General features: G+C 34.9%; 1 pseudogene; it reads left to right on the forward strand.

Moving 5' to 3' along the window:
- The first annotated feature begins 684 nt into the window (after nt 1-684).
- Nucleotides 685-823, forward strand: LOC145260851 (U2 spliceosomal RNA; annotated as a pseudogene).
- The last annotated feature ends 12,846 nt before the right edge of the window (nt 824-13,669 follow it).

Consider the following 13,669-nt stretch of genomic DNA (forward strand, 5'->3'; position numbering starts at 1 on the left):
ACACCTGTAAAACAGAAACCACAATTAGTTAAGAGCTGTAATTTGCCACATAACCCATAGAGATATAAATCATTGCATATACAAAATTTCAGCTAGATCAGACAACTGGAAGTGGGTCAGGGGCATTACTTATTGCACGCCCCTCGTAATTAAAAATTAAAAACGCGTATAAAACTTTCAAACCTTCACTCATATTATCTATCATGACAAATTACTTATTTATATTAAACTAAAATAGAAAATCAGGTTTGGTAAGTAGAACATTTTTAGTCGCGTGCAAGCGACTCTATAAGTCACTCCATCGGTCCGTCGGTAGTCGGTCGGTCTGTCGGTCGGTCGGTCGGTCGATCTGTCGGTCTGTCCATAACACTTTTGTGCTTGGCCTTTTTGGTTAAGATCAAAGGTCTGTTGTTAATAGATGCTCTTCTTAGCTTTTTAAGCTTTTCTTTGCCTTTTGGCCAAGATCAAAGTGTAGTATTTATTCCGGCAGATACTGCAAGCAAAGACCATATGTGGGGGCAACCCCACATATAAGAACTTGGTTAATGTAGGGGCAACCCTTCATACCAATTGTAACTATCCAGCTTCCCTACTCCCCGGGGAGTTAGTCCCCATTTCCCCTTTACTCCTCACATTAAAAAATCGGCCTTGTGCCTAATTTGCTCGGTGAGGGAGCAAATAAATACCCTTTTCTTGGGCTTTTGGCCAAGATCAAAGTGTAGTATCTGTTCTTACTACATGCTGTACTTATGTTTGTAACTTTGTGATATAAAGTGAGGGATCACTTTTCTTTTAATAATTTAATGTAAAATGATCACCCACTTTACAACCAGTCAGTCTCAAAGCTATTCAAGTCATTCTCCAGATCATTCTAGTTGTTCTTGAAGGATTCCAGTTATTCTTTAAGCATTCAAGTTATTCTAAAGGTCATTCAATTCATCCTTAAGTTCATTAAAGTTATTCTAAGTCATTTACTCCTTATTTATTTAAGTCATTTCAGCCCATTTTTCGGTCATTTTAGTTTATCTTTAAGAATTTCATGTCAATCCTACATTCACGCATTCATTTATTACACGAAAGCACGCGAGTAATGGCTATCGGCCTTGTTAAACCAATAACAGGTTTTCATCTGACCGCGATAGGGCGGACTTAAAATAAACTCATTGTTAGATATTCATGCATATATTTTTTCCTTTTGTTATTTTTCTTATTTATCCATTTTTTTTTCACTGTTGCCATTTTTTTTTTCACTGTTGACATTTTTACTGTTGACATTTTTACCACTGCCATTTTACCTATTTATCCACTTTTGCCATTTTTACCATTGCCGTTTTTACCGTTGCCATTTTTTTTTATCTATTTATTCACTTTCGCCATTTTACCGTTACAATTTTTACCGTTGCCATTTTTATCGTTGCCATTTTTACCGTTGTCATTATTACCGTTGACACTTTTACCTATTTATCCACTTTTGCCATTTTTACCATTGCTGTTTTAACCGTTGTCATTTTTGCCTTGCGATTTTTCCGTTACCATTTTAACCGCTGCCATTTTTACCTAAATTATAGTCTGTTCACATTACATTTTAACTTTAGCATGTTAGTACAGTAAGGGAAGAAGAAGACAGGAAGGGAATTCCAAAATCTAGCAGTCCGAGAAAAGAAATTACTCGATTAAATAGCTTTCCAGCATTTAAGCCCGCGAGAGTGAAGGAGTGAGATTTTGCTGCTTGACGATTTAGTCGGGATTATCTTATTAATTTTTTTTAGTTGTGACTGCCATCAGTTCAATAATTTTCTAATTTTGATATTTTTTCGACTTCCTTTGGTATTTTCAATCCGTAATCCGTACACCATTGCTGGGAGTGTTCCTGGTCGCCCCCGGATCCAACTTTCTATTAAACAGCACTTGACTGACGAGCTAAATATATATACAAAAAACAAAAAAAAACAAAAAAAAAAAACACTATCAATAATCGCATTGACGAAAACGATCTGGCCAATCCTACTGTATACGATTACACTTAAAACGGATCGAGTTATTTGCGCCCACGTTACCTGGACAGAATAAAGAAAATAAAAATATCATCATCCGTTGCTTACACACACACACACACACACACACACACACACACACACACACACACACACACAGAGGAAACTAGAACGAATGCAAACGTTTATACTTTCCAAATTTCATAAGATGACAAAGATGAAACTCTAGAAAATGACCTTCAGTCTGTAGTGGAATGGCGTCGAAGAGTGTCGGTAACATTTAATGCTACCAAGATTAAGCTTCTTTCCTATTGACCGGGCAACTCCGAAAGCTGGCTGGTCGATGATTATTTTGATTATTTAAGCAAAAAAAATCTTGTCAGCTAAAATATGTTTTAGAAAATAATAAAAATATTTAGAATAAATATTTATTTACATTAATTTATAAATGTAACTTAAAAATAGTATCACAACAATTCAGTTGACAACTTAGAAATAATAAAACATCAGATGATTGTCTTAGTGACGTATACTATGACGTCATTTAGAAGGGGGGGGATGGTCTTTTTTGAGATAAGTGGAAATTAGTGTTCGGAGTTTGAAGGAGACAAACAGAGAGTTGAGGAGCCCGCCGGTCGAATGGCCCAAAGCACCCGGAGGAGCGAGAGGGGCCAATGCCTATCAAATGTAAGAATTTAGAATCAGAGTTGTGACTTTCCAAGAGGGGGAAAACACTTTGGTATAAAAATTTGCTGAAAATAAAAGCCTAAGCTCTGTCATTCTTGAGGAGAGTTTTCATTGTAGTTTTTTTTTCCGTCAAAACCAAACCAAACATGGACCAGATATGTTCCCGATTGGCCAGATGTTGAAACTCCAAATAAGTGTTATTCGTTATTTGTGTTATAAACGTATTTATGTGTATTATTGTCTGCAATGGACTGTATTTAAATGTACATACACGCACAACGAACTTTAACTAGACGGTTATATATACACTTATATACACACGTATATACACTCGCGTACAGTGATACACTAGATGGTCGTAGAACTCATAAACATATACACGATTTACAACCCCATCTTATACAGACTTCCACTACATTACAGTACATTAACTACAAAAATCTTACCAACCAACCATTGCCATGACAAATAACACCCTACCTGAGAGCTCATTTTACACACACACACACACACACACACACACACACACACACACACACACACACACACGCACGCACGCACGCACGCACGCACGCACGCACACACACACACACACACACACACACACACACACACACACACACACACACACACACGCACACACACGCACGCACGCACGCTAATAATAAAGAATTGAAAAAGTAAACTCTTACCTTAAGATAACAGTCAAGGCTAAACTTTCACTAATTTTATTGAACCCTGTATCGAAAACTGAAGATATTTCCAAAATGTATGAATAATACCGTGAAAATTTTTATTTATTATTAAGAGAACAGACTGAAAAAAAAAATCTCATGTAAAAATTATTTGTTTAACAAGTTTAAACACTTAAAAAAAAGTTAAAATTTTCAACTTTATGAACAAAAATTCACTTTTTTTTAGATCCTATAAGAAAATGTATAGTTAAAAGAAAAACTAATTAACATAATGTGCGCTGTATTATAAAGAAAAAGAATTGTAAAAAAAAACTTATTTAAAAATTATTTTAAAACGTCACATCTGAATTAATAATTAAATATATATAAATACATAATATATATATATATATATATATACATAATATATATATATACATAATATATATATATATGTATATATATATAAAATACATAATATATATATATATATATATATATATATATATATATATATATATATATATATATATATATAATACAAAACTATGGTATTTTCATGGCAAATAAAAAAACACTCCCTTTTAAGTGTACGCACCCAAATGTAAAATAATTCTTTCTCGTTCAGAAATAAAATGCGATCAGTTTTGGGCGAGTTTTATAGCTCACTCGACAGTTTCTTTGCGAAATGCAACAGAAAATGACCAGCTTTTATAATAGTCAGTAACGCTGGTCCATGACCGGTGAACTTTATCATGTGACGTAAGCAGGTCGTTCGACCTTTAGTGACACGGTCTTCTACCAACGTCGAGCATGGCCTTGTACTAGCTCAAATTGTTCTCTCGCATCTTTTTCATTGGGGTTTTGAAAACGATCAGTTTTTCGTGGCTCCTTCACTCGAATAACTGGCATGGAACACAGAAAAATTCACTTTCTCGTCAAACTTTAAAATTCCGTATATCTACTAAGAGCATATTATGACCACTAAATCACTGCAATCTCTCTATCGCTCACCCATACCTGAATTGAAGGCTTTCATTATGTGATACACCTTATTTTCTCAGTTTCTCAAAATCTCTTATATTAATATTACCGATGGGACGATTCCAATATTTTTCCAAATTTCGATGTAATTACTGATTCCGATCCATTTCAAACCTGTAAATATTCAGTTATAGAGGTGTATTTTTAATTCTGTGATCGCCATAAAAACCTATGCACTATGTTGCATATATTTTTACAAACGTAACACATACATTGTTAGTTTAACATCAATGTATATTCATCATTTTATTATTAGAACCAGCAATGGAAAATAAAGTTTTGAAAGTAAAAAAATAAGAAGAAAAAAGGCAATTATAATAACCGTTTTTAACATTGGAATATAGGCATGATTTCTTTTGATTCTGATACCGATTCCAATAACATTAAATAATCCGATTTTTTTCCATTCCCGATTCCGATTTCGCCTAATTGTCTAGTGTTCCTATTTACAATGCCTCCCCACTGGACAGAGTTAGACACCAGGGTCGTTTTTTAACGTGGAGAAAAGGAACAAAAATAAAAATTGTCTCAGTCGTGAAGGATTTCTCCTCCACTGACAGAGAACAAGAAATTGAAGTGCAGCATCTGAAGAACGGATACTACACTTTGATCTTGTCCCGAATTGTCTAGTGTTGGGACGATTAATCGGAATCGGAAAAATCGGAACTTTTAGGGGTATTGGAATCAGAAAAATTAGTACCTACTTTCCAATGCCAATAAACGATTCTTTAATTTTTTTAAAAAATTCTGTTAAAAGCAAAATATTCCAGTGCTGATAGTAATGATAAAATAATAAATATTTATTGATTTTTAACTATGATTATAAAACTAAAATCTATGAATCAACGCTTACAAGTGCATGTTTTTTTTACGTCTGAGAAAATATTTGCAGTTTAACATGTGTTTTTACTATAACTGTGAAAAATAACTACTTCATAGTTAAATATTTAGAGTTTATAAAGAATAAGAATCGAAATCGGTAATTGTATCAGAATCGGGAATTTAGTAAGGAATCTGTGATTGAATCGGAATCGGGGAAAATATTGGAATCGTCCCATCACTAGAATTGTCCCAATCCCAACACTATTTAATATATTTCTTACGTGTGTATCTCATTTAACATTTCATGTGTTTCCTTAGTTACTCTTCAGTTTTTTTTTTTTGTTTACTTTGTTTTCGCTCTCGCTAATTTTCATTTAATACAATTTCCCTGGCAATAAAAACAGAAACCTCCACTCACTTAACATTTACCTTACATTTTCTTCCGGATCAGGTTATCAATTTTTTTCTAAGATACCCCTATTATATAAAGCTTATCTTATTCGTATCTTCCACTATACGAACCTGACGCTTTGAAATTCGTCTGCCTTCTAATATGCATCTACAAAACGTCATAATCCCCATCTGTCACCATCAATTCGCTCCGCAATGCTGTTCTCGTTATATATAGCTACTTAAACACTAACCCTTTCTGTATGACCTAACTAAATATAAGAGGTCATCTTTAACGCCTTCGACGGTTGGTAGTAAACTGCCAACCTAAACACACTTTTGATTGAATTTCTTCCATACAATTTGGCGACACATCAGTTGGATCTACCCAGGTGTCCAAATATTTCACAAACTTGCTACGACACGTCAGTGTTAACTTGGTATCAGTATACACAGGGGAAACGTTTTATTCCCGAAATCATAACTCACGACCAAACGTATTTGGCTTCATGCAATGCTGGCAACTGTGAATATCTCTTTTCGGACTAACTCAAACCATTTCACACCTTTAAATTGTTTTCCAGCATGAAAGAGAGAGAGAGAGAGAGAGAGAGAGAGAGAGAGAGAGAGAGAGAGAGAGAGAGAGAGAGAGAGAGGAGGGGGGATTCTGGACTCGAGGCGAAATTTTATCGCAAAAAAGCATCTCTCATTCACTCTCGACACATCTGGAGTTAATTATTATTCTACCCCGATACTTAATTTACCACGGTTTTAATTAGCCGAAATACGCCGTTTCTTCTAATTTACCTGTTCGATTAGCTCACTGTTAATCTCTCTTATACAAGAAACAAACAAACAAACAAACAAACAAAATAATATGATGAAAAAAGTTTTTAGCTATTCAACTCTTTCTGGGCAATAAACACCACAAAACTACTAATACTACTACTACTACTACTACTACTGCTGCTGCTGCTGCTACTACTACTACTACTACTACTACTACAGGTATTAAAATAGACTATCAAAAAGTACCTTTACCTTTCGCTCGCCGTTTTCTCCCCGCCCCTTTAAAACTATTTTTCATCCTAAACATGACATAATGCCGCTTGGGCGTAAGGGGCTACTATTTTTCTTCTTCTTTTTTTTTTTGTTTACTAGCCTCCCCCACGAGGGACGAGTTAGACACAAGCTCGGTTTTTAATGTGGTGGTGGGGTGGGGGGGGGGAGACCAGCTCTCCAAAAAGGAGCACTCTGGTTAGTAACAAAAAAAAATGTATCAGTCATAAAGAATTTCTCCTCCATGAACCGAGATAAAAAAATTGAAGTGCAGCATCAGAAAAAGATGCTACACTTTGATCTTGGCCCGAAGGCCAAGAAAGAAAAAAAGCAACTTTTACCATGTTTACATGAGATTCTGTAAGAGATGAGCAAAATGTCGGTTTATATTACATTTCAACTTTTACATATCAGTACAGTCAAGGAAGCAGGAAGCAGGAAGCAGGGAAGGAATTCCAAAGTCTGTCAGTTCGAGAGGAAGAAGGTATTAGAGTAGAAAGCTTTCCGGCATCTAGGGACCTCCACTGTGAAGGGGTGGGATTTTGTTGCTAGACGGGCTTGTCGAGGTGGAGAGAGCACAAGTGCTACCAGTTCATCAGAATCCATTCCGTTAAAATAGTTGGAAAACAGGCACAGGGAAGCAACACTGCGGCGATGTGGCATGAGTTGGAGCTTGGTTGACAGTGCGGAACCTATTAGATTAGAGACACGTTTTGGACCCTGTCTAAGAGGGACAGACAAGTGGTGGTTATACCAGCACAAATGTGTCTACAACACTTCATGCATGGGACAATGGCGACTTTGTAGCGATACAGGATACTACCAGGTGTCAGTAATATGCTTATACGGTAGAAGGAATCTATTTTCATTTGTAGCAACCTTTGCAATGTCCTCAATGTAGTTGTTCTAGTTCATGTTGCACGTGAATGTTAAACAGAGGAGTTTGAAAGAAGAACATTCAGGTACGGTGGTATTATTCATGGAAATCAGTGGTTGAGAAAGCTTCTTGTTTTCCATAATAGAAACTTAAAAAAAAAAAATACACACTCGAAATACATTTTTCAACAAAAATTTCAAAATGGCGCATCTCACTTCCAAAAGTACATTGTTCTTTCTTTCGTACTTTCTTTCTTCTCTTCTTACCTTAAACTATATCCAGTGGTGAGGCCCAAGCTTGCGGGCTTTGGGGAATGTGGAGCCACCCTTTAATTGCCATTGCTCCCAGGTCCACTCTGACCCGGAGTGGCAGTACCTGTTAGGGTCCCAACTATGGGTTAAATAGAAACCGACTAGAAAACAACAAATATATTCTATTAAAAATTTTTTTCTTCAAAATCTTTGGATTGAGCATGAAAAGGGTTGATATGCCGTAAAACAAAACAACCAACCAACCAACCACAAAAACATAAACAAACAAACAAACAAACAAACAAACGCCAGGTATCATGCACTGTATGTAAAAACACAACAAAAACTTATTTGTTTATTTCTCTTTCCATTTTTTCTTTTTCATTTTTTAAACAAATTCACTGACATAGTACAAAACTGACTTCGAAATCTGGAGGGAAATGTCCTTTATCCCCTTCTCTGCCACCTCTTTCCTACGGAAGATACGTTGCGAGCCTATCTCTGCTTTATCGTTAGTTTCATGGTAGGTGTTCGACTGAGTTTCACTCTATGATTCCTCCTGTAAAACATTCACAGCAAACACTCGCCTAGCTACAACTAGTGTCAGCAATTTTCCTTAAAATTGTCGATTCACCCCAAACAAGGTCACTTAATGGTGAGGGACTAGTATTTATATCTGATTTGTAGGAATACTATTTAGGGAGTTGGGCAGCGAGATGTCTGTTCACATTACACTTGAATTTCTGTATGTCAGTACAGTCAGGGAAACAGGAACTCGGGATGGAATTCCGAAGTGCAACAGACTGAAGGAAAAAGCTATTCAAGTAGAAGGCTTTACGACATAGGAGCGAGTGACTAGTTGCAGATGTATCAGCCCAGATGTGGCAAAAATACTCCATGCATAGGCGAACCGTCGCCTTGTAGGGATACAGGATACTCTTAGATGTGAGTAGCCTTTTAGGACCGTAGAAAGAGAGAGAGAGAGAGAGAGAGAGAGAGAGAGAGAGAGAGAGAGAGAGAGAGAGAGAGAGAGAGAGAGAACACCTTCCTCGCAGCAGCCTCGGCAATTGCCTCAATGTATTTGTTCCAATTCATGTTGTCTGTGAATGTTAACCCTAGGAGCTTAAGGGAAGTACTTTCATTTTTTTTTTTTTTTTGTATTTTACTTCAGTAAACTTTAAGAGATCAAGGGGCTCCTTCCTGGAGCTAACACTCGATTCCGTTATGATTTAAATTTATACCCGAGGGCTCTTATAAGAATAGATACTGTTCCCTTTATGGCTGCTATCTGTATTTCATTACAGCTTGGTCTTCCAGGGATCGCTTCTAAGTATTTATGAATATTCTTTTTTATTAAGCCAGTTGCTCCTATCACAACCGGTATAATATTTCTTTCTTTCAGGGACCATGTCGTTTTTAGATCATTTTTTAGGTCCTGATATTTTGTTATCTTTTCCCATTCAGCTCTGTTAAGGCCGAAATCATTTGGGACTGTGACATCGACAATGAGTGCAGTTCTTTCAGGCTTGTTCCATATAACAATATCTGGTTTGATGGCCTTGTCTTTTATGTATCTGCCTGCCTGTATGTCTTTGTCATAGAACACGGTCACATTTCTGTTTGATGTTATTGATGGTGGTTCATGTTCCCAAATGCAACATTAGCCATGGCAATTAAAGGAAATAAGCTTAGTCTGAAGGTTACCAACCAATTACGACCACATTCCAATACAAACTGGAGGTCTTCCTCTAGAGATTTAGCAATCTCCTTAGATATTTGTTCATTTGTTTTACCCTCGTGTCTGTTATAGAGCGTGGTGTCATCCACAAATATCCCCAACTCAGAGAAAATTTTATCAGCTGCATTTATACCCTATTGTTTAGATTTACGACCGTCGAGGACAACCTGGATTTTTCTCTTACTTAAGAAGAATTTAATTATGTTAAGTATTCGTCCAGTGATACCGTATGATCTGATTTTCCTGAGAAGACCATCGTGCCATACCCTGTCAGAAGCCATAGATATATCTAGGGCTACCGCTTTGTCCAGTGTATGGTATATATGTTCAGGGATTACAGTTAGAATATCAGTTGTAGAACGGGCTTGCCGAAATTCATATTATTGGTCGGTCGGTCAGAAGTTTAGCAGCTGTAAGATGATGGACTAGAGCTTGGTTAATTATGGACTCAAATATTTTAGCGAAAAGCGGAAGGAGGTTAATGGGACGATAATTTAATAGGTCAGTTCTTTCGCCATAATTCTTGAAAACTGGAACCACAGAAGCAGTTTTCCAGCAGTCTTAGTTATTCGGCAATATTGCATGTTTTATTCAGTCCCACAGAGCATCTTCTATCCATTTTACAGATATTCCTCCCCCCCCCCCAAATTTATCTCCAGTGAATTCCTAGTTTTCTCAAAACCTTTTTCAATCAAAAATATATTCCAATCATTTACAGTTTTAATCGAATTTTAATCGGATTTTTACTTTATTTTCAAAACACATCTTCTAATCATCTATTATCTTTCCTTCAACTTAACCCAAGGTCGCGCACGTGTGTCACCCCCACAAGGAACAGACAAATTAATGCTCCAGACCGTGATCTTCGTAAATGAAAAATGACGACACGCCTGAGGTCTGAGCAAGCAAAATCTATCGAGCAGTCAGATTGTCGGTATTTCTTTTCCTTGGTGGGTTAAAACTTATCAAGGTCCAGAGGCCACTCAAGGATAAGAGTTAAGTGTTAGGTAGATGGTGAGACAAGAACAGACATGGTGGAGCTTTGATAGGGCTAGATTATCTAAATGGACGACTCAATAGAAATTTATTCACATTAGACTTGAAGACAACCATGTTATAGTTAGCTGGGAAGCAAACAAATAGCACTGAGTTCCACAAATGGACACCTCTAGGAAAGAAACTCTGCTCATGGAATTTTCATTTAGTTTGGGGCACAGATAAAATCTGCTGAATACTTTAGTAAAGAATGGGTTTCTAAATGATAACATTATTATTTCAGCACGGCCCTATTCTGCACAAATACCAAAAAATGATTAATTAATGAAGTTTGTAAGTTATAAAACTTGCTGATGCAAAGAATGGAAAAATATTTTTGATTAAATGTATAAACAGTTTTAGTCTAAACGATTCTATGGAAATGTGTTTGTGTTTCTTAGATCATAGTTTTGAACAAGGAAAAACCTTACTTTTTAAAAATATTATTGAAAAAAAATAATTTCCCGACAGAAATAAGAAACCGGAAACACTTTTAAGATAAAAAAATGTTTAATGGGATTTAATAAATTTGAAAAAAAAAAAAAAAAAGGAACAGGGTCGAAACTAAACTTTTGCTGCGTGTATTGATTCTTGATATCGAAAAACTAAAGATTTCTTTAAAATAAATGAATTATACTGTGACAAGTTTTATTTATTATTAAGAGAATAGACTGGGGAAAAATGACGTAAAAAATTATTCGCTTAACAAGTTTAAAAAAAAACAAGAGAAAATAATTTTTAACTTTCTTATCAAAAATTCACTATTTTTTTTAATATCCTTATAAGAAAATATACAAGAAAAATAATTCAGCATTATTTGCTGTATTATCAAGGAAAAGGATTGTAAAAAAAGTCTCATTTAAAAATTATTTGAAAACGGGCACATTTTTAACTTAAAATTAAAGTCACGTGCGAATTAGTAAAATATAAAATTTCTCCACAAAAAAAAAACTCCCTTTTAATTGCGCGTATTTAAATGTAAAATATTTTTTTTAATCTTCCCGAGAATATAATACAGTCACTTTTGGACCGACATCTATGAATCTCTCAGTAATTACTTTGAGAATTGAAACAGAAAACAACCATCCTTCGTAATAAAAAGGCAATTAAAATAACCGTTTTTAACATTGGAATATAGGCACAATTTCTTTTGATTCTGATACCGATTCGAATATCATTAAATAATCCGATTTTTTTTTCCATTCCCGATTCCGATTTCGCCTAATTGTCTAGTGTTGGGACGATTAATCGGAATTGGAAAAAAATCAGAACTTTTAGGGGTATTGGAATCGGAAAAATTAGTACCTACTTTCCGATGCCAATAAACGATTCTTTAATTTAAAAAAAAAAATTCTGTTAAAAGCAAAATCCGCGACCGTTAGACTTCACCTGTGACGTTAGTAGGTCACGTGATTAAGAACCAAAGATATGAGCGTTTCAATATTCAATCTGGCGACGGGTATAGATATATCCATATATAGATATACCATCTTTTTGAGCAATTTTATGAGTTCGAAATCTCGGCAACTACTGATCAGAATTTAACAAATGAAGACTTATTGAAGAGCTAATGACCTGACTTGTGTAGTGGGCTATGTGACATTCGCCTTTAAGGTCGCACATTAATGTTTAAAGAAGTGGAGGGGGGTTACTTTTATATATTAAATTAATGTAAAATGAGCACCTACTTCATGACTACATTGGCAATAAAGTAGATGTTCATTTTACGTTGAATTAATATAGAAAAGTGATCCCCCATTTCATACTTTCTTCATATCTTGGAAACTACTCGTTTCCTGGGATTTTTACTGTTATTTTCGTTTTCAGTATCCTGGTAATTTTAAAGGATTTTTCGTGATGCTGCATCGTTACCAATATTTCAAGCATAGTCATTTGTTTTCCTAGATTTGCATATGAATTACAAAATATCTTATATTTCCCTAAAAGCTTTGGCCTTCATGAAGGGAAGACAAAAACTTGCTGCTATGGTTTCAAATAATCTGAAATAACAAGGGGGGCTTGATTCCAAATATTTCTCACATGTTATATCTCCCCCTCTTTGGTTTTCTTACATAAAGTAAATTTCACAGTGTATAATGATTATTTGATACTGGAGATATTCATAATCGTACCCTATTTCAAATAAATAAATAAATAAATAAATAAATAAAAAGGGAGATATAACATATGAGGAATATTTGGAATCAGATCGTTTGAAACCATAACAGGAAGTTTTTGTCTCCCTTCCATCAAGGCCAAAGGTTTTGGGACCCCCCCCCCCCCACACATATATATATATATAAATAAAAATTACAATAAGTTTACCAAGGTAATCAAAATGGTAAACTTAAAATATATTATAAATATAAAAGAGTTAATATTTACAAGTAAAATAAACTCAGCCAGATGTAAAAGCTCAATAAAACCGAAAAGGAAATAGAGCTTATAATATGAACAAATGATTAATAAAACATGTTAAAAGACATCTTGAAAAAGAGTTAAAAACATATTTAATTTTAAAAAAGGAAGCACAAGATAAGTGGATAGTCCTTAATCCGCGGAGTTTGGAAGAAATACTCTTCTTCTCATCAGAGGGCAGGAATTAGCAAAATGCAGGATCGGATTTTGCATATAAAATTAAATTAAAATTAAATATGTTTTTAACTCTTTTTCAAGATGTCTTTTAACATGTTTTATTAATCATTTGTTGATATATATATATATATATATATATATATATATATATATATATATATATATATATATATAAAAGTGAACGTGTCTGTGTGTCTGTGTGTCTGTGTGTCTGTGTACATTTCCCTACGCAATAACTCTGTCAATTTTTAGTCTATAGACTCGAAATTTGAAATACCGGGTACTGAGATTTGGGAAAATCGATGTGACGGGTGTCAGCCAGAAATTTGGCTGTTAAGGGGTCAAATTTCAACGATTTGACCTTTAAGAACTCTACCAAACTCCTCCGACAATTTGGGGTCTAGACACTTGAAATTTTAGATATAGGTTCCTTGAACCTGGATCTAACTTAATAAAGTAATTTGAGCCCGAAACTATAAATTTTAAGGGGTCATAATAGGGGT

This window comes from Euprymna scolopes, chromosome 36 (assembly GCF_053919585.1).
Source record: "Euprymna scolopes isolate OS-2025 chromosome 36, ASM5391958v1, whole genome shotgun sequence".
In the NCBI taxonomy this organism is placed as follows: Eukaryota; Metazoa; Mollusca; class Cephalopoda; order Sepiida; family Sepiolidae; genus Euprymna; species Euprymna scolopes.